Raw genomic sequence first — 23,456 nt, 5'->3', positions numbered from 1 at the left:
ATTTTTTGAATAAATGAGCAAAAAAGTGATTCAGTTACATCTAAATCTACTCTTGGCCATCGGACCTAACTCTACCCTTGGCAGGAAGGAACAGCTCAGCCCAGGAATCAAAGAGAAATAGGAGAAGACTAAGTCTTTCCCCAAACCAGCAACAGTGGGCTTTCCCACCCAAGGGTTTGGTGGGGCAAAACCCCTCCAGTGTCTGTTAGATTCCAACTCCCTTCCCATAAAGGAAGCCACCAGCCTGTAATTGTGTCTTCTTTAAGTTTTCACATCATGTGAACAGAGTCAAGGCTTGGGCCTACATACTTCAAATACCATCCAAATTATTGTTCCAGATATTATGGTTCAGTTATTTTAGTTGAGGAAGACTAGGCTGCAAAATATAAGTTCATTGTAAACAAAGAAAATCTGTCAAAAATGGAATATCTCAAGAGAAATCCTTTCCAGGTTTTCATCACTGATTGCAAACGATAAAAATATTTCAGTTTGCTGATGGCTCGGTATCCCCACACACATTTACAGTGAGGTAACTGCTTTGTTCAGGTGAAGGTTTATATCACCTCTAAAGCAAGTCCATTGGAACATTGCTTGTTAGATATCTGTGTGGATCTCTGCAGCCCTGCAGTGTCACCCAGCTTAGTGTCCAGACCTGATATAGTGCCACAGAGAAGAAATGTTATTAAAATGTCACTCTTGGATGTTTGAGCTCTTGACTGTTGAATGGACATTTACCAGGAAACTGCTTTCATTTTTTAATTCTTGAGTTAAAAGTCCTGGGACTTGGCTTCTTTCTAGTCTTACATACTCTCTATGGGGCTTGAAATCATAGCCAAACCTCTCTGTGCCTCTTTTTCAGTCCAGTTCAGTCGCTCAGTCATGTCCGACTCTTTGCGACCCCATGAATCGCAGCACGCCAGGCCTCCCTGTCCATCACCAACTTCCGGAGTTCACTCAGATTCACGTTCATTGAGTCAGTGATGCCATCCAGCCATCTCATCCTCTGTCGTTCTCTTCTCCTCCTGCCCCCAATCCCTCCCAGCTTCAGAGTCTTTTCCAATGAGTCAACTCTTCACATGAGGTGGCCAAAGTACTGGAGTTTCATCTTTAGCATCATTCCTTCCAAAGAAATCCCAGGGCTGATCTCCTTCAGAATGGATTGGTTGGATCTCCTTGCAGTCCAAGGGACTCTCAAGAGTCTTCCCCAACACCACAGTTCAAAAGCATCAATTTTTTGGCGCTCAGCTTTCTTCACAGTTCAACTCTCACATCCATACATGACCACTGGAAAAACCATAGCCTTGACTAGACGGATCTCTGTTGGCAAAGTAATGTCTCTGCTTTTGAATATGCTATCTAGGTTGGTCATAACTTTTCTTCCAAGGAGTAAGCATCTTTTAATTTCATGGCTGCAGTCAGCATCTGCAGTGATTTTGGAGCCCCAAAAAATAAAGTCTGACACTGTTTCCACTGTTTCCCCATCTATTTGCCATGAAGTGATGGGACCAGATGCCATGATCTTTGTTTTCTGAATGTTGAGCTTTAAGCCAACTTTTTCACTCTCCACTTTCACTTTCATAAGAGGCTCTTTAGTTCCTCTTCACTTTCTGCCATAAGGGTGGTGTCATCTGCATATCTGAGATTATTGATATTTCTCCCGGCAATCTTGATTCCAACTTACCCCATCCTTATCCAATTCGTGTCCCTCTATCACTCTCTCTGGAGAAGGTGATGGCACCCCACTCCAGTACTCTTTCCTGGAAAATCCTGTGGACAGAGGAGCCTGGTAGGCTGCGGTCCATGGGGTCGCGAAGAGTCGGACACGACTGAGCGACTTCCCTTTCACTTTTCACTTTTATGCACTGGAGAAGGAAATGGCAACCCACTCCAGTGTTCTTGCCTGGAGAATACCAGGGACGGTGGAGCCTGGTGGGCTGCCGTCTATAGGGTCACACAGAGTCGGACACGACTAAAGTGACTCAGCAGCATCACTCTCTCTCATGACATTTCACTCTTTTTTTTTTTTTTGTAACATATTGCAACAGCTGATTAGTCATTTACATGCATATCTCACTATTGAACTGTTCTCAACCAATTTGAAATTCCATGAAAGCAAGGAGGCCCTGTTTGTTCTTGCCACCATTATCTCCCCACATTTAACACAGTGATTATCACATATTGGATGGGTAAACCCAAACATACAAAGAATTAAAAATTGTGCTAGAAACAACCATATAAATACTACTTAAATTCAATTGTTAATATTTTTACCAATTTTTGGAACGATCTGTCTCTTGCTCTCTTTCTTTTTCATTTCTCTCTCTATTCTATTGCTAAATCATTTGAAAGTGAGTGGTTGATCTCACAATACTTTATTGCCTAAATATTTCAGCACACATATCCTAAAAATAAGGTATATGTCCTGTATAATCTTAATACCATTAGCCAGCCTGAGAAAATGAGTGATAATTCCCTACTCTTCTTCAGTATCTAGACCACCTTCAAGTTTCCCCAACTGGCATTTCAAGTTCTTTTATTTTTATTAATTAGTATCTAATCAAGATTCTCAAAACACTTCCCAGTACACACTAACACACACAGAGACAGTTAAAATTTTCTGCATTGAGGTTTTGAAGAATCAATTCAATTGTTTTCTAGAAGGTTCTATATTCTGGATTTGCGTGCTTATTTCCTTACGGTATCATTTAACTTGTTCCTCTAGTTTCCAAATATCTGGAAACTAGAAATTAGGCTTAAAAGTTTGATTAGATTAAGGTTAAACGTGTTCTCTGACTGCGTTCTATCAGAAGGCACACATTACCTTCATAATTTGGAGTGCCACTATTAACCACATAATCAGGACTGACCACCTGATCTGTTATATATTGGTGCATTTTCCCCTTTGTATTAGCAGGGACTCATTCAAGCAAATTTTTGAACATTTTTTTATAATTGAAATCCAATTTAGATTCCTTCCCCTGGGACTGAACATTATTCAGAAAGCTGGTTTATTTGTAGAACTTTATTCTTTTCCTTTTGGAAGGAGAATGACTGCATTGGGGAAGGGGGTGTCTTCAATTACCTTTGCAGAAAATGTTGCTTAGCTTAAAATCAACTCTTCATTAATTTAAAAAAAAAAAAGCACCCCCTCCATATATTTTAAAAGACAGCATTTTGTGCAGATCTTTGACTGTACCATTTTTCATTCAGCATTAATTACATATATCAACTTTTCATCCTTCCTGTAAACCAATATTATTTATTAAACTCACAAGAAAAGACACGATTAATCTTTATGATTCATTGTTTTTCCTGCAAAGAACTAAAGCATATACAGAGTTGATTCTTTTTTCCCTACTGGGCTGTATAATTGGGTTAAATCAGAGCTGCTCAAATCAGTGTACCACTGGGGGTATGTGGCATTGTGCTGGGGGTACTCAATAAGCAAGGAGCCTCTTTCTGAAGCATCTTTTTCCTTAAATATGGGTAATTTAAAACATGTTTACATACCAAAATAAACTCATATTATTACAGAATAAAATGCAAAATTCTCATAAATTTAAAGATAGAACATAGAACACTTTAAGTGAGCCACTTTAAGTCAATAAAATACAAAATCCACATAAATTTAAAGATAGAACATAAGACCATTTGAAGTAAAGCACCAGTCAGTATCCTCTATCATTCCTACCACTTCCTATTGGCCTCCCAAAGCCATGAATTACCACAATCCTCTACTCTTTGAAATTCTAGCTTAAATAAAGCATCTGGCTAAAGAATCCACCTGCAATGCAGGAGATCTCAGTTCTATTCCTGGGTTGGGAAGATCCCCTGGAGAAGGGAGAGGCTACCCACTCCAGTATTCTTGGACAGTAAAGAATCAGCCTGCAATGCAGGAGACCTTGGTTCGATCCCTGGGTTGAGAAGAGTCCCTGGAGGAGGGCAAGGCAACCCACTCCAGTATTCTTGTCTGAGGAGGGCTACAGTCCATGGAGTCACAAAGAGCCAGGCACGGCTGAATGACAGCACAAACTGCCAGCAAAAGCTTAAATGAACAAAAACAAACTTCTGGAAAATTTACCTAAGATTTCCAATAGCCAACCCTGCCTTAAGTCAGATAAACTAAGCATGGGAGCTGAAGATTGGTTTAGGCAACCCCACCTATGTTTAATGATACAAATTAGTAAAATCACTTACCTTCCTGTGCGCCCACATCCAGACAAGGCTCCTCTCATGCTCAATTCTGTATCATCCTTTCTTCTACACCCCATCTTTTCCTTGACAAACATTTACAAAGAACTCACTGTGAGTCAGGCACCTTTCTGAGCACTTGATTACTGATGATGCTGTTCACATCAACCTTATAACATAGGTACTAATGTCATCACCATGTTACAGGTGAGGACAGTAAGGCATAAATGAGGTGACTTGCCTAACATAGCTAGTGACCGCTGCTGCTGCTGCTGCTGCTAAGTCGCTTCAGTCGTGTCCGACTCTGTGTGACCCCATAGATGGTAAGAATCTGTCCATGGGACTCCCCAGGCAAGAATACTGGAGTGGGTTACCACTAGAGATGGGGTTTTACATCAGGTAGCCTGGCATTTTAACAGTAGCATCCATCTCAAAGCTTTGCCCTTAAGACCTCAAATAATATGTTTGATCATTTTGTTGATAGAGCAAGAAAATCTGGAGTTCTCTTTGACCCCCTCCTTCAGCCTTATATGGGCTTCACCCATGGCACAGCAGTAAAGAACCTGCCTGCAATGCAGGAGCTCAGCATCCCTAGGTTGGGAAGACACCCTGGAGAAGGAAATGGCAACCCACTCCAGTATTCTTGCCTGAAGAATTCCATGAACAGAGAAGCCTGGTGGGCTACAGTCCATGGGGTCACAAAGAGTCAGACACAGCTGAAGTGACTTAGCATGCATGCATCAGCTTTCCATTCAAGCAATGACCACGTTCACTAATGCCTTGCATATATATATATTTTTTTTTTTTTAATTTTTTAACCTTCTTTACATTCCCATGGCTCCTGCTCCAGGTCAGGTCTTTATCTACACACGGCCAGAGCTTCTTCTTGGGTATTTTTTGTCTTCATTTCCTTCCCTCCTTCAATTCATCCTTCATATGCTTGCCAGAATTCTCTTCCAAAGCACAATTCTGATCAAGCCAATCTCTTCCACACAAACTTTCTTCAGCTCCTCTTTGCTTACAACGTAAAAGCCATGCTTTGCGAAGAGCGTTCAAGACTCGAACCAACCTCTTCAGGTTTGTCCAGCTACACTACACACCTTACACTACACAGACTAGATCAATGATTCTTAAACATTTTTATTTCAGGATCCCTTTGTTGTTGTTGTGTAGTCGCTAAATGGTGCCAGACCCTTTGGTGACCCCATAGGCTGTAGCCTGCCAAGCTCCTCTGTCCATGGGATTTCTCGGGCAAGAATACTGGAGTGAGGTGCCATTTCCTTCTCCAGGGATCTTTTGGGCCCAGGGATTGAATCCTGCTTTGTATGTGAATTCTTTACCACTGAGACACCAAGGAAGTCCCTGGGGACCCCTTTTAGCATGTAAAAACTATTAAACACTCCCAAACTGTCCTTTCCCTAAACAAAGTATTGTTTTTGATCCTATTGATAGTGCTATTTAGAGAAACAGCCAGCACACTCTTCCCAGACTTAGTGGTTCTTATATCACTGAGTTAATGCTTAAATTAAAAATTAAACAAAAATTTTAAACATTATAGCATTAAATTTTAAATAAAAATAAATTCACTATATGCTAATATAAATACCATATTATTTTTAAAAACATATTTTCTGAAATAAAAATATATTAAGTGAAAAGAGTGATATTCTACAGTTTTACAGATTGCTAATAGCTGGTTGAATGGAGAACAAGTAAATTCTCATATTTGCATTCACATCCAGTCTTTTGAAATATCACACAAAATATAGCTTCCAGAAAACTCCACTGTATGTTCACAAGAGAATGAAAGTGAAAAAGGCAAATATCACTTTAATATTATCATGAAAAGATCATGGGAACCCCGAGTTCCAGGACCACACTTTGAGAACCACTATTGTAAGTAAATTTCACCTCGCTTTTAAATCAGTTCACCCTACAGTTATGATATTTCTTCTTTTTAGATGCTCTTTCTCCCTTAATTTCTTCTTACTAAAACCCAACCCAACCCATCAATGTTCAAAGTGCCACTTGTTAATGACCTTCCTCTATCTCTAGTAAGAATTCTTTCCTCTTTCGTGTTTCTGTAGTACTTTGCATTTAAAATTCTCAATCACTCAATCATAGAGTACCTACTATGTTCTAAATGTGGGCAGTATCTACCCTTTCTCTACTATCTTTTCCCTTCCTTCTCTCTACATCAAAGCTTACCTTCAGCCCCATCCTCCTCCAGCTGACAGCCAAAGTAATACCACAGTGGTTGAAATTTAGGCACATAAATATAGTAAGGATATTTTTTTTCAGACTCAGAGGACCTTTCCATAGCTCTCAAATTACACCACATAAACCATCTGATTTTGCCATTACTTCCGATCTCTCCTATACTTAAACCACACTAAAATAGGTCTGATTCTCTTTAGTAAGCAGAAAATTGAGAGCAATTCATCTGATAAATGTTTATAAGCACAAGTTGAACCACTCTATCCCTTGCTCAATACACCATGAATATTCAATTTGACAAATAAGTATTACCTCAATTGTTGAAGAATTTGAATCCCAGATGACCAGGATGACCTTCCAGTCCCATGTTTCTATAATGCTGTTTCAGATGAGCATTAAGTATTTGAGTAAAGAGACCTGAATGATGTAACTTTAGGCTTGACACTGGACATTTCTGAAACTTAGTTTCTTCCACTATTCTAGAAGCCCTTTGAAATCAGAAACCATGTCTTTTTGATATCTGCCCACCACAGGGTGCCATATATAGTAAGATAAACATCCATGGAAGAAGCAGGGCAGCTAAATTCATGCTTCTTCATTGGAGTTGGAACACTAGAATATTTGAAACTCCATCTCTGACTGGCAAAATCACTTTTATTTCTGCCTTTAATAGACACATAACTAAAGGCAAGGGCTAATGGGATGTCAAAGCAGTCACGGCCCCTTAATTGATTTGAAGGTGCTTGCATAACTATTCAAGGCAAAATGATGTTCTCACTGATGGGAGATATGGAATGTACAATTTGCATTTCATCAGAAAAAAAAAAATTCCTTGGTTTCCTCTACAAAGCACTAATGTTTTCAATACTGCTGACTGTGGTATTTTGAGAAATAGCCCGTATGCCCTCTGCACAGTTAGACAGTAAGAGGAAATATTGCCTCCCCAGGTGTCAAATTTCCTTTCTGTAATGGAAGGATGTGTGGGACAGCATTTCAAACATAGTCACAGAGGGAGAAGGAGGCTGACAAGTAAGATGGATGAATGAGAGGGAAAACATGTGTTGAGACGGAAACTGTCAAGGGTAGATCCTGTTTGTGCATCAGAAGTGTCCTAATTAAAAATGCCCATCATAAAAGCCTTTTGGGAGGAAAGAGGGAAAAAAGGAAGCCCTCTTCTGTGCAACACAAGAGATTTCAGAGAAGAGGCAAACCTCTGGAGCTCAAGTGAACTGCAATATTCACATCAGTGGCTGTATTCTGTCATCTAGAATACTAACTGTTTCTATAACTCAACTCAAAAAATCTGCATCTTCTTACAGAATGCCTCTGTTTTGAAAGAAAATCACATATTCACCTGAAATATAGAAGTTGGAGACAATGGAGTGTCACTATGCAATTTGGGGCTCAGCTCTTCCAAATTCTCATCAATAATGATTTCCTTCTTTCCCATAACTGGCGTCCTATGCTTTCTAATGTTTACAGTGACATTAGTCAATTCCTTAGATGCACTAAGCCAAATTAAATAAAAGACTGCAGGGAAATTTATCTACAGAACATGAATCTTTAATGAGCCTTCATCCCTATAACTCTTATAGTAGAAAGGGATTTGCAGGAATAGTGTCTAGTCACCCATGAAGGCTGGGTGGACTTGAACAGATAAATGAGCTTTCCTGATCCTCTTTTGCTTCCTTTACGGGACTGGATTAGATAATAATTGAGGTCTTTTCCACTCTGACCTTCAGACTCTATCATCATTCTCAAGTGTTTGCCCTTTTCCCTAGGAGGTAGTTAGGGGCCATTGTTAATACATAGTGGTTTTGTGATGAGGGAGGAGTCATGGTACTTAAGAGTATGGCTCTCCTATCAGATGTCCTACATTCAGTCTCACCTCTACCAGTCACTAGATGTGTGACTTTGGTCAAGTCACCTAAGCTCTCTGTGCCCCAGTTTCTTCATCTATTACATAGGGATATTAATAGTACCTGTATTTCACAATGGCTAAGATTAAATGAAATAATCAACATGAAACATTTGCTATAGTACCTCCTACTGAATGAACATGTAAGAAATACTTGCTGATACAATGTATTTTCTGCGTCTAGTGATTTGAGAGGATACTTTCTCTTCATAAGCTACCACACACATGGTTAGAGATGGACCTGCCAAAATTGAGCAATTTCTGGAGACAAGGAGAAGGGAAACTTCTTCTATAAAATAAATAAATGTTACTTGCTAATGTCAAAATTTATTTTAGAACGTTAAAGGAGAGCAAGAATACACAAGTCTGCATTCATAGTCTTAAAAATAACTTCTAATTTTTTATCAATTTATTGAAAATAGACCTAATTAACAGAGTTTTGATGAAAAGAAGAATGAGAACAAAAGGATAAATAAGGGATAGAGCAAGGGAATACCAGTTTCTATTACCTATGTTATTGCTTGGCTTCAATTTCACTTCTATGTCTATTTATGGTTCATATTTAATTTGTGTGTATATAATTACCTTCTTCAGCATGGTCCAGAAGGGATGCAAATATAGAATCAATTTGGGAAAGCTAAATGTAGCCTATATGTGATTTGGTCACATCCAAAAATTTGCTTTATTAAGCAAATTTCAGTCCTGGATCCCAGGAAGACTGTTTCCATTGGCAGCAGTCAGTCTTGGAGTTTTCTCCATGTTCCAAGACATTCCTGGCACTAAATGCAAATGAGTCCCTTACAGAATCTCTGAGGGTTTGACTCCACCAGCAGCCCTGCTGTAACCCTAGGAACATTGGGTCAAAGCCTAAGTCTCAAGAAAAACCTTAAAACTGACCAGAATGCTATATCCAACACCAATGTCTTCAGAATTGGGGAGTATCAAACCAAACCCACAGATTTCAGTCAAATTCAAGCCAGAATATAGTCAACAGTCCAGTGAGTTATATGGCCCCTTGACTCCCAACTCCCCACTGAAAGTAACTTGATCAAATACAATTAACAGGCATGGGGTTCCGCAGAAAAAGACCACATAAAGATCATAATCTCACTAAATAAAAAACACTCCTACATGTGTATTTTTTCTGTTAGTGAAATTAACTCATAAGTCTTATTGAACTATAGCATTCATTTATGTATTTTACTGATGCATAAACATTGTAACACACAACCTAGAATTGTACACAAACCATATAAAAGCAAGAGAGGAAGAAAAGAAGGGAGAGATGGAAGAAGTAAGGATAGAGGTACTTCTGAAATTAGTTCAAAGGAAAAGAAAGCAATCCAAGATTGCTAAATATTGCAAAACCTAGCTAGAATCCTGGGGAGATTGTATGAGCCTTTGTATGTCTGATTCATTCAGATGTCATTGCTTGACTTTTCTGTTGCCTTATTGACTAAATTACATCAAGCATACAACCAATCAATTGTTTGAAAATAAGCTGATGACCCCTTTCAGGGACAGAGATGATATACCCTGGAAAACAAGTTCCAGTTATGTTGCATGATACAAAATATTCTACAAAATGGTTATTTGGTGACACTTATTGATTGACTTAATAGTGAAAAAATTATGCTGATAAATACTGCAAATACCACTTGTAAAATCAAAAGCTATATGTGAAATCTGCCACCTAGATGAACTTCAGCATTCTTGAGAAGGCTTATTAAAAAAAAAAAAAGAAAGAAAGAATAATTTCTTATAGAAATTTACAGCTTTTCTTTAAGCTGATAGTATAAAGGGCAAGAATCACTAAATATAACAAAATATAACAACTTTCAAAGGAATTGAATTATTGTAAATTCTATTAAATGGCATACAAGGGTAATGGCAAGAAGAGACATACTTCCCCTTGTGTTACCTGTTGAAGAGTAAATGAGAACCTGAACTACTAAATTGGTCATTTTTAATGAATAGGCAGAATATAAACCTCTTTTCATTACTATAAAATGAAACAGAAATTTTCTATACTATAGGGTACACAAAAAAGAAATCACTGACCATTTTCATTAAATATATTTTTAAGACTTTCCTGAAATTTAACAGATGCTCATGGAAAGCAGTGTGCTTAGTCACTCAGTCATGTTTGACTCTTTGCAATCCCATGAACTTCAGCTTAGCAGGCTCCTCTGTCACTGAGATTCTCCAGGCAAGAATACTGGGCTCGCCATGCTCTCCTCCAGGGGATCTTCTCAACCCAGGGATCAAACCTGGGTTTCCTGCATTGCAGGCAGATTCTTTACCACCTGAGCCACCATGGAAAGCAGCGATGTTTGTAAAAGAATAAACTCTAAATGGAGGAAATAGCAGAGCCAAGCATTTCAGGTGTTTTCTCCCCCCTTTCATAGATTCACATGGTACTAAGCAGATACCAAAATACAGTGACTACTAAAAGCAAAATAAAAGCTCAAAAAGTTTTCAAGCAAATTCCTTCAAACTTTCAAAGAATGCTGCTAAAAAGAGTAAGAACATAGAGAACAACTGATGAGAAAATGAGGACAATGAAGCAAAATGAAATGGAAAGTAAAATGGGGGTTATTAAGCTGGAATTTAGACAAAAAATAACAAATTTGGAAGACAGAGATCCAACATATAAAAATTGTGTTTGTTTGAAGAGATGAGAAAATCTGAAACTGAAATAACTCTCTTCAGTGGTCTAAGAGAATGCTCCAGAAATAAAACAGGACCAAAATCTATAGATTAAAAGACTACATGATGTTCAAAAAAGGATGATACTGTTTTAACAAAGCAGACAAGTCCTGATTAAGTTACCAGACTCCCTCAGGCATTATGTCAAGAACATCAAATCAACTGTGAGCGTGAAAAACTATCAGGTTAATCTCTGGTTGCCTATAGCCACACTCAATGCTAGAGGACAGCGGTAAACTGTCTAGAAGTTTCTGAGAGAAAGAAAGTGTGAGTCAGTAATGTTATACTTGGCCAAGATACTGTGAAACTGGAAAGGTCAAGATATACATCTGCCTATGGTCCAAAACTGAGGTAATAGAGCACCCGTAGACATAGCCAGGGGAAAACAATGACTTGAAGATGAGTCCCAGCCAGTTAAATCTTATTCTAATCATTAAGTAAGCTTAACTACAGAATCAAGGCGAAACAACTTGAAGCAGAGAATATGAGCATTAAAAACTATGGCAGTGTAGAAATAGCATGCCTAAAGATACTGAGAGATTAAAAATAGGAAGAATCACGAAAATACTGTAAATATTCTGATCTCCTCTTCTTTCAGAGTTAGAGGGTCTGAAGATGCAATTTAAAGCACATAAATACAGGCCTAAATATAATATGCAAAAGTACAAAATAATCTCTAGAGAAAGTAAGAATACTCATATAAATAATAAAAATTAGGTGGTGGAAGAGAAGGAAGATGGAAAGAATTATTAATATTAATTTTGCATCAACTATAGATAATAAATAACATTTAAAGATGATAAGGGGCTTCCCAGGTGGTACAGTGGTAAAGAATCTGCCTGCCAATGCAGGAGATACTAGAAATGCTTGTTCAATCCCTGAACCAGGAAGATCCCCTGGAGTAGGAACTGGCAACCTGCTCCAGTATTCTTTTGGGCTTCCTTGGTAGCTCAGTGGTAAAGAATCCACCTGCAATGCAGCAGACATGGAGTCTATCCCTGTGTCCGGATGATACCCTGGAGCAGGACATGACAACCCACCCAAGTAGAACCCCATGGACAGAGAATCCCATGGACAGAGGAGCCTGGCAGGTTGCAGTCTGTAGGGTCTCAGAGTCCAACTCAGCTGAAATGACTAAGCACATAAAGATGATAAAGTTATAAAATATTTTAAATCATAAAAGAAAGTTAACTTTAGAAATAAAAATGGTACAGGTTAAACAACAAGAGATATAAAAGAAATAAACAAATGAACATTAAAAATAAAAACACCAGAAACCTAGCTTGTAATAGCAAAAGACAAAAAATAAATGGCTATCAAAAGGGAACTGGTTATATCAACGTTTGAAACATCCACTGAATGGCATAGTATGCAATTGTTTAAAGAGTAAGATAGAGCTTTTGCTTTTTGTTTCACAATCTCCAAGGTATGTGCTAAAAGAAAAAAGCAAGGTTTCAGGTAGTGTGCACAGGACTCTTCTACCTACACACACAATACACACACAAATACTTTTTTATGTAAGGAAAGTTTTGCAGAAGAAACTGTTAATAGTGACATTTCTTTCTTGGATAGAAGACTGGTGTTATAAAGTTTAAGAATATTTTTTCTTTCTATTTCTTTTTGTACAATTCATTAGTACTTTGAGAAAAATAAAACAAACTCAAGAAAATGCATATGTTTATTCACCTATATATGCTTATGTGTACACACACATATATATATATACATATAAATATGCATTTCTCAACAGAGTCTGATAGACATGTGTGTGTATAAACAAGAAGGCATCACAAATCAAAGGAATGAACAATAAATTAGCCAATAAATTTTGCCAGTAAAAAAAATCAAGTTAGATATCTCACTTCATGTAAAAATAAATTCCAGATGAATAAAAGATAAATATAAAAATTAAAACAAAACTAGAAAAAACTGTAAAGAAACATTAATTGATATTCAGTTAGGGAAGGATTTTCTAAATATTAAAAGGCAAGAAAAAAGTGAAGAAGCATCTGCAATAATATGACAAAGGGGTTCATATGCTTAATATTTTAAAAGCCTGTATCAGCTGTGAAAAAATGTATTTACCTCAGAGAAAAATGGTCAATAGAATAAAAACACATACATCTATATATTTTTACTGAATACCAACTTTGGGAATTTAAAGGTGAGCCTGGAGCTTTCAGGGAATTTATAGTCTAGTGAGGGAAGAATATTCTAGAAATAGGTGGATTCTCATCTTTTAATTTGCTGGTCAAAAAAATTAACTGACTTAATGATTATAAAAGAATCCACAACTGGCTACTTTCTTTTATAAGCATTGAAACCTTTTTAAAGCCAGCTGTTACTCATTACCAGCCCAGATATATTCTATAATACCAGTAGATACACAGACAGTGTCAATGCATTGCTCAGTCTATGATACTTCCTAAGCCTAGACATGCAGTATCTCATTCAGTCCTCACAACGCCAGAACATTGCTATTATTAGTTCTCCCATTTTGCAAACGGGAAAACTGAGAGACTTCAAGAGATGGTGCAGCTTTTCCAAACTCACACATTTGGTAAAAGGGTAAGGCGTGACTTAAGTCCTCTCTAACCTCAAAATCTATGCAAGAAGGTGACATTTGTAAAGAGCAAAATTGCTCAGAAATATGTATATATTCCGTAGACACAAGCTGGCTCTCTATAAAACACAAATGACTGTTTCTGCAGTAAAGATAAAATTAATTTGCAATTTGTAATTTTTTTTTCACTTTCCATGATATATTTTAAAAACTGTGTATGTGCATGTATGTGTATGTGTTCATCTTTGTTGGTTTCATTTTGCCTCTGTTAGGTCATTACCGCTGCAGTTTGATTAAATGAAATGATTGCCCTTGAACTCTCTCTATACTCCAAGGCAGCAAAGCAGGAAGAAACATATGGCACCAGTGTTGTAGCAGCACAGTTTTTAGGCTTCCTCGAGAATTATGTGGCTGGGCTGGTGATTGCTATCAACAATTTTGTGACTCCTAATTTAGAGTAGTGGATTCACAGCCTTAAAATGCAAACCTGTGGGTCAGCCAGGTAGTCTCTCCCCTGTATTGAGAATCCAGCTTTTCAGCACACAGCTTCTGCGTTTCCCTTCACATGACCACTGCACTCTGGAGAATTTGGACCAGCTCAGCATGCAAGGACAATAGGACAGGCGTTTGCTCTGTAAATAGCACACAGCATGATTACTCTGATAGAAACTGACTTTGTAGTAAGAGAAAGGAAGACAAGGATGTGTGTGTATGTGTGCATATGTGCACATGCCTTCTCTGCACAAAGCAGGAAACTGTTCATTTTATGATCATTTATAAGACTATATATCCAATCCAATCCAATGCTTGACTAAATGATGACTTTTTGTAGTTGCGAATTTGTGAGCTTGAAAAAATAGAATTTCACCTCAACACCACAGTATTTACATTGGAATTTTGTCCCAGTTAAAATCTAAAGTATCCACAAATTTCATGACTGTGGCTCTGACATCTCTTCCCAGTTTGTTGAATATATTTCTTCTGGACAGCTTTACTGTATATTTTTATTGTGTGAGGCTGGTCTAACATTCCAGCAAATTTGCAGTTGATTATCCTAAGCTCATTCAGGACCAGTTTCCAGGGACTGTTCGTGTGACCTTGTAGAAACAAGTATAGGACAATGATTTTCCTTTGCAAACTCACCAAACCTCTTATTATACTCTTACAGAAAAAAAGAAAAAAGAACTCACTTAGAGATTAAAAGTGATGTCCTCTCCTGGAAAAGATACGAGGTCCTACTTTGGATAATGCTATTAAACCTATCAATGGGTCCCTCTCTCAGACATGCGGTACACTATAGCCCTTGAATCCTGATTCAAACACTGACTCAAAGTGTTATTACACTTATTTTTCAATATAACATGTATGTGTAACTTTGTAAATTGTATTTTGGCTTGAGAAATGGCCCCTTCTCATCCATCCTATTGTTAACCATTTGCTCAATGTCATTGTGCCATAGACAATAGGCACCTTGCTACCAGGAAAAGGTGGCGCTTGCTAGTTAGGATGGCATCACCGCCACCACACTTCCTTCTTGCTCACCTTGAACCTTAACTGTGCAACTGTCCCTCCAGAATCAGAACATTGCATTATAAGCACATGCAGTGTTTTCCCACAGTCATGTTCTCATGGGCTGTGGCACGAAAACACAAAAGGAAGATGACACACACCCTGTTTTTCAGCAAGGAAGGGAGGGAGTGTCAATATTGATATTGTCCAAACATCAGAAAACATGAATAAAGACAGATTGTTGAAGATAGCAATCAAGAAATTTCAAAGACTGTCCCTCACCAACTCATACAATTTAGCCCTTGAACATCGAGGTCACTTTCATATTACCTCTGTTTAAAGGTCCTCAAAAGATCCCTCACCCCCAGGGTAAATGCCAAGGGCCTTCGTATGGCACCAGGGGACACCGGTGCCCTGCATTCAACCCCGTGTTTCTTGTCAGTCCTTGATCCTTTGTGCACTAAAGTGGGATAAGCCCTTCAGGGATCCCATACACCCCAAGTTGTTTTCACTTGACCTTTGCTTGGGTTCACCCATCTGCCTTGAATCCCCATCTCCACCTTCCCTGGCTGGAATCTAATCCCATAATACTTGTCCTCCCAGAAGACTGCCTTTCCTCCTCTTTGCTCCCACAATGCTTTTCATATGGTTCTCTCATTCTAGTTGGGCTAGTTTATTATTTTCTGTTTATTTACGTATTTCCCTGAATCTGTGTGAGGTCCGTGAACTATAAGACTGTGTCTTCTTCATCTACTGATCCTAAAGCTCTGCAAAGTCTCTGACACATACAAAGAGATTAATAAATATCGGTTGAGTAAGTGAATTATCTTGAAAGGGAAAACTGGAACATATAAGTTAACCTAATTATTTCTTTGCTTTGTTACTTTGAGCAAATGACTTTTCCATCAAAGTCCTAATTTCTTCACTTTCTCAGTGGTCATAATGTGTGACAATTAAATAAGGAAATGCTCAGCAAGTATTTTAGCCAAGTTTCTAACATATAATAAGAAAATGAATGCTAGGTATCGCTATTAAACCAAATAATTAAAGTGAAGTCAATCCTTTGGCTTGGCTTCTAAGATTTATATTTGTCAAGAGTTAAAATTTCAGATTTGGTGTTTGCTGTTGGTGGGGAATTTTGGGGGCAGAATCTCTTTTTGAAGCTTTTGTTGTGTTGCTCCTTTATCTGAATTTTGCTGATCTTTTCCTCAGTTTTTCTCCCTTCTGTGTGAAAAGAAATAGCCAGTAATTCAGGTGCCCAGTAATTCAGGGCTGGGTGACTCACACTCATGTCGAGTCAGCAGGGACTCCATTTTAGAACCACATCAGCAGACATCATCCTCTGTAAATATTTCAAAAATTGATGGACATGCCTGTTTTCACTATTCCAAATTACCATACGTGTCCATCACTCAAATCTGTTTCCATTCACAAACAAGCTTCATGATGTTCTTCTTGAAAAAAGGAACCATGAATCTAAATTTCAAAATATATCAGTTTTAGTTGTTCTCACTCTCGGCAAGGGAATGTGATGTTTATAATTTGGTGACGGAAATAAATTCTGCATGACCCCACAGGTCAGCAGTGCCTTAAAGCATGTTAAAAACTAAAGGTCAAATCGCCAAAAGTGAAAAGCTACTTTCCAAGGGCAGAAATCTTATGTGATTTCTTTTAAGATCACAGACATGCCTATTTCCCTACCGGTCTTGGAGATTTGCTTGTACGGTAAGTGGAACTGGAAATAAAGTTAACTTTAGCACTCTACTAATTGCAGACCACCCTGGTGTTGAGGCGAGGCAGCTTCCTCCCGGTACCACAAATATGCTGTGCTCGTTTCCACTTCTTGCTTTGACTCACATTTTCTCCTTCTTCTATAAAAACCTACTGCTCTCTTGGTTCAAACCCAGGCTCCACAGTTCGTTAGCTCGGAAACCTTGGAAAATTTACTTAACTTTCTCTAAACCTCAATTTCCTCATCTATAAAATGGGGATAAAAATAGTATCCATTTCAGAGAGCTGTTATAATAATTAAATTAGAAAATGATTTAATTTTTAGCCGTTTCTGGCATTACACAGCACTTATTTCATGACAAACAGTTGTTGCTGTTGCTACTGTTCTACACACCACTAAAGGCCCAGTTCACCCTATATCTCTCCCACATGGTTTCTCCATTCACTGTTCTCCGTCTTGTGTGGGTTTCACTCTTCACATGATTATCCTATGGTCAGCACTCTTCCCATTATGGTACAGCCCAGGATTACATATATTACAGAGCATATATGTAACAGGTATATATACACATGTGCCACAGTGCATTCATATATAGAGATTGTAACTTAAATATTTTAAATTATAAAATAAATAATAAATGAATATGTAATATGCAGTAAATACATAAAATACAAAATAATATAAATAAAATAATAAACATATATTAGGATATTTGGCACTCTTCATACCATGGAACATGCCAATATTCATTTTCTCTTCTAGGCATAGAGGAGGATTACACATTCCACTCCCATCCCTGATGCTCTGGATGGGGGATGGTAGGGAGCCCACATGAGTAGTTCTGTCCAATGAGCTGTGACTAAAAACAACGAATCACTTTCAAGCCAGGGCATTTAACTGCTGACGGCAGACTTCTAGAGCTCTTTCCCTCAGCCCCAGTCTTTGGTCCTGGAAACATGTTGAAGCAAGGCCCCATCAACCTAGATCTGAGTGACTACAGTGAACAGAATCTCTTCACATCTATGCTCTGTCTTTAGTTTAGTGAAAAACCTTGTTTAAAGTTTCTGAGTCTAGAAAGGGAAGTTATTTGCTCCTAAAGTTATCCTGAAATAGATATAGAGATAGAGATGATAGAGATAGGCTTACCAGGTGGTGCTACTGGTAAAGAATCCACGTGCCAGTGCAGAGACACACGTTTGATCCCTGGATCAGGAAAACCCCCCAGAGTGGGAAAAAGCAATCCACTCCAGTATTCTTGCCTGGAAAATTCCATGGGCAGAGGAGCCTGAGGGTCTATAGTCCATAGGACTGCAAAGAGTAGGACGCAACTGAGCAATTGAGCCTGAATATATGATGGTTTTATCATCTTGGCTAGAATGTCAACTCTTTGAGGAGAAAAAACAAAGTCTTACCCATCGCTGCATTCTATAGCACCAAGCACAGGCTTGGATTCAGTAAGTGTCTTCTACTTGATTTGGGCCAAGCTAATTATTTCAATATTACAGCTGAGCTCCAAAAGGACAATGCTCCCTACATTAATCACTAGTTATTAAAATGGAAGTGTGTTAAACTAGTCATCAAAAACAACAGCAACAAAAGACCTACCTGAGTAGGACCCTAAAACCAATAACCAGTTTCTCTCTAGGCAGACCCTAAAAGATAAAAAATCCCAGAAACCAGGTTCAGTTCAGTTCAGTTCAGTTCAGTCGCTCAGTTGTGTCCGACTCTTTGCGACCCCATGATCCAGAGCACACCAGGCCTCCCTATCCATCACCAACTCCTGGAGTTCACTCAAACTCACGCCCATCGAGTTGGTGATGCCATCCAGCCATCTCATCTTCTGTCGTCCCCTTCTCCTCCTGACCCCAATCCCTCCCAGCATCAAAGTCGTTTCCAATGAGTCAACTCTTCACATGAGGTAGCCAAAGTACTGGACTTTCAGCTTCAGCATCATTCCTTCCAAAGAAATCCCAGGGCTAATCTCCTTCAGAATGGACTGGTTGGATCTCCTTGCAGTCCAAGGGACTCTCAAGAGTCTTCTCCAACACCACAGTTCAAAAGCATCAATTCTTCGGTGCTCAGCTTTCTTCACAATCCAACTCTCACATCCATACATGACTACTGGAAAAACCATAGCCTTGACTAGACCGACCTTTGTTGGCAAAGTAATGTCTCTTCTTTTCAATATGCTATCTAGGTTGGTCATAACTTTTCTTCCAAAGAGTAAGTGTCTTTTAATTTCATGGCTGCAATCACCATCTGCAGTGATTTTGGAGCCCAAAAAATAAAGTCTGACACTGTTTCCACTGTTTCCCCATGTATTTGCCATGAAGTGATGGGACCAGATGCCATGATCTTTGTTTTCTGAATGTTGAGCTTTAAGCCAACTTGTTCACTCTCCACTTTCACTTTCATCAAGAGGCTCTTTAGTTCCTCTTCACTTTCTGCCATAAGGGTGGTGTCATCTGCATATCTGAGGTTATTGACATTTCTCCTTAACCAACTGTAAATAAGGCTGATGTAGGTCATGTGACTCAGGGAAGCATAAACTTAAGATCTTATTATCAGAAAAGAAGATTCAGGAGTGATTTTAAGGATAAGACTGTTAAAACATCATTTTGTGAAATCACTTACTCATGAGGATATCTGCCCATGAAAAAGACTGTTCTTCCAGATATTTCTGATGGATTCCATTCAGACTCCCACAAAATAATTTTGTCTGCAAGAGATCATGGCTCTCCTGGGGGGAAAAATAGCATGACACTTATAGAGAAAGTAGAGCATTTTATATAACTCAGAGAACAATCCACTTTGGTTTGTTAAATTGTGTGCTAATGGTAAGCCTGCAAATGGCCAACTCTTAAAAGCCAATCTAGAAGGAGGATGAGAAGTCAAACACCAACATTTAATGGGTGGATCTCAGACATCTGCAAACTAGGTAAGAGAGGGTAGACAGAAAGATGACCGAGAAAAATTCAAGTATGTTTCAAATGAAAAAAAAAAACACATAAATAAGATTCCCCTCTGGATGTTCCCGTACTTTGCTGATAATCTGAATCAACAAGCCCATTTTTAAGAATAGAGATTATCAGGCAGCATCTCAGACATACTTGTTCAGAATCTCCCAGGATAAGGTGGAGGCTGAGAATATGTATTATTAACAACATTACCAAGTTGAACTTGATGATCAGTTGAATCTAGGGCCCTCAACACTTCTCAGCTTTCCTAGGAAAGAATCATTCTTTCTGCAGCTGGGGATGTTCTGGGTTCCAAAGAGAAAATCAAGGTGCTGCCCATTCCGTAGAAATAGGCACCTGGAAACCTGGGAAAATGAAACAAAACTCTGGTAGGAAACATTCCAATCTTCCCTCCTGCCGTTTGAGAACTAAATGGAAGCTGGGGCTCCAAGGAAATCCGGGTGGTCCCTCACGTAGGCTTTAATTACATAATTCTATTTTCAGGTGTTTTCCTGAGAGACAGAGCCTCCATGTGGTTACTAGCAAGCCTGAGCATCTTTCAGCCTTCTGTCATTTTACCTGCATCAAAAGAAACTTCAAGGAAATGTAAATAATGTATATCTTTTCTTAAAAATCAGTATAAATATTTCATAGACCGTACAGTAAATAATAAATACATTTGGAAAAACAATATAAATATTTGATTATTTATAGAGCAACTGTTAAGCATGGAATTATATACGAATGTTCAAGAAATCCAATAAATCCTAAATTACACACAAATGGTTTAAAAGTGACCCCAACATAGTCATGGGCATAGTTTGTTTTTTTGTTTTTGTTTTTTTTTTTTAATTCCTACTTTTGTTTCTTAGCCAGGGGAGTGTTAAATCAAGATGTCACAGTCTGTAACAGCCTGTTCATGAATCATCTGAAATTTTGGTAACTCCCAGCTCCTGTGCCTTCTGATACTTCTTGGCGTGCATCTTGAAATAATAAAACGCCCTCTGCCTATGAGAGAAATGCAGGCCCGTACAGCTGCTGCTTACAATGCAAAGAGATTCCAATCCTGCAATGGTTCCTCACACAGAAACACTGGATAATAAAACACCCAATGCCTCTTACAAATCAAGCAGGTAAAATTTTCTTACACTCAGCAGTGAGTCGAATCTCTGAGTAGGAAGCTTCAACCAGATAAATATTTTTCTGGATTACCAGGGATATGTTTTATATTCATAAAATAATCGATCTATCCTGTTGCAGAATCCTGTCCTTTAATCTGTTTCTTTTTGTATCTCTCTGCTCTTTCAGAATCACATGGAACGCCAATCCCCATGACCCACACAAGTTTGTCTGTGTTCTCTTCCACTTCTGTTATTTCCTGGCATGTATGCCCTTTGAGATTCAGTTCCAGCTCTGCTCCCCTGGGAAACCGTTGTCACTGAACCATGCACATGCCTGTATGGCAGCGCTGGTCCCAGGAATAAAAATACTTGTTTGTATTATTCATTCACCACTAGATCACAGAATCTAGAAGAGTGTCTGGCACATAGTTAAATTTAAAAATATTTGTTGAATGAATGAATGAATGAATGCTTCTTAGTTTCCCCAAGGGACCAGGGACAACATTTTTATTCATTGTGTCTTCAGGGCCTGGTACAGTCCCTCACCCAGAGTAGGTCTCAATAAAGAGATGTTGGGTGGATTAACAGACTTTATTATGTAACATGTCTATATGTAGTGAAGGCAAATGTAATATGTGAAGAGAGAGAGAGAGGAAATTGGGGCTGTAACAAACTACAGCTTCACTCTTCTCGTTGAAACATATCCTTGGGGAGGATTAGTAAGTATATGCTTTCGACTAAGGTTTATGAGGAAGATAAAGAGGATTTTTTTTTTTTCCTAAATTAAATCTCCATAAGATTAAAAAGAAATGTTCCTGGTTACACTCATACAGTATTATAGGGCACATACCTCTAAGAAGCTCAAAACACCACCAAAGTTAGCACATTAAGTTTTGCATCAAACTACCCCTTTGTGGTTGAGGAAGGCCATTTATTCACCTCATTTTCCTGTTGGAGGAACCAAAAGCAAATTAAAGGGAAACATCTAATGATTTGCCCAGAGGCATGCAAAGATACAACAGTGGATCCAGTTTCCTCTCCATGGCTCTTGAGAGCACACGGCACAAAGGTTAGATGAGGAAGTCTGGAATTGAGAATAACCAGCTCTCTACAATCCACCCAGCAATAAAAACTCATGGAGTTTGAGCACCATCTAGGAGTTGACAGTGCTGCTGCTGCTAAGTCACTTCAGTCGTGTCCGACTCTGTACAACCCCATAGACGGCAGCCCGCCAGGCTCCCCCGTCCCTGGGATTCTCCAGGCAAGAATTCTGGAGTGGGTTGCCATTTCCTCCTCCAGTGCATGAAGGTGAAAAGTGAAAGTGAATTCGCTCAGTCATGTCTGACTCTTCGCGACCCCATGGACTGCAGCTTACCAGGCTCCTCGTCCATGGGATTTTCCAGGCAAGAGTACTGGAGTGGGGTGCCATCGCCTTCTCCAAGTTGACAGGGAGAGATATGCAAAAGAAAATAAGATATAGCCCTGTCTTCATGGAAGAATCTAGTTGAGAGACAAAATGAACCCCCAGGAAACTCTTCAATCCCAACGCATAGTATTCAATGGCAGGTGTAATTGAGTGGAAGAAATAAGGTATCATTTAGGGCTCTTCGGTTGCTTGCAACAGTGACTGAAGGAGAAAAAAACAGGAAATACACGCACACAGAGAGCTGGAGGACAGGAAGAAAGGTTGGAGAACCCGGAAGCCCCACAGAGCCTTAGTGAAAGGAGCTTCTTAAAAGCTCAGTCCAGTCACTACTGCTGGAATGAATGAACAATTGCCAGCCATTTTTTTTTTAATAATTCTGTTCAAGATTTAAAGTGTCAGTAGAGAAAGCTCAATAGACTGAGCATAGAATACTGCCCTCTTGGCTATATTAGAGTAGCAATAGGAAGGATATGGTGGAAGAAGCACCTAAAGGCCTCTCAGCCTCTCAAGTAGGAGGGCAGAGCCCTTTGATTTGTCATTCTTCTGTGACTCCACCCAATCAGTAATCTCCCAAAAAGGTGCTAGGGTACTGTCAGGAGGGAGGGAGAGCCATCAGAGAATTGCAAATGAGCTTTACTAACAATTTCTGTGAAAAGTATTCAACAGAAAAGGAAATCCTTGGATGTGAATCAGGTAAGAATCATGGAAAGTATGGGACTGGTCTAGAAGCATTTAATTAGATAGTGAGCATGAAAAATCAAGAAGACATTCACAGCTAATAATAACCAAAGAGGTGAGGATAGGAAGGGGTAAATATAACTGTCAAAAAATAAAATTCACTGAAACTAAATAATAAAATATACAATTAAAAAAAAAAAAAAAACACTAGTCTAGTTAAGGTCAAGAGAACGTCCACCAGTGAAGAAATGGACCAAATTAGCAGCTTAAAAGTCAGGTGGTTTTAAGCTCTAGTGAAGATGTTAATACTATGTTCTGTTAAACTAGCTCTCTGGGCAGTGTTGAATGAGTCCATAAATCTGTACCATGTACACAGTTGTTCAAACAGGACCTACTATTCGTGTTTTTAAAAAAGTTTTCAGGTAGGTTCAGGAA

This window comes from Capricornis sumatraensis, chromosome 3 (assembly GCF_032405125.1).
Source record: "Capricornis sumatraensis isolate serow.1 chromosome 3, serow.2, whole genome shotgun sequence".
Lineage (NCBI taxonomy): Eukaryota > Metazoa > Chordata > Mammalia > Artiodactyla > Bovidae > Capricornis > Capricornis sumatraensis.
This window is presented reverse-complemented; position numbering follows the sequence as displayed.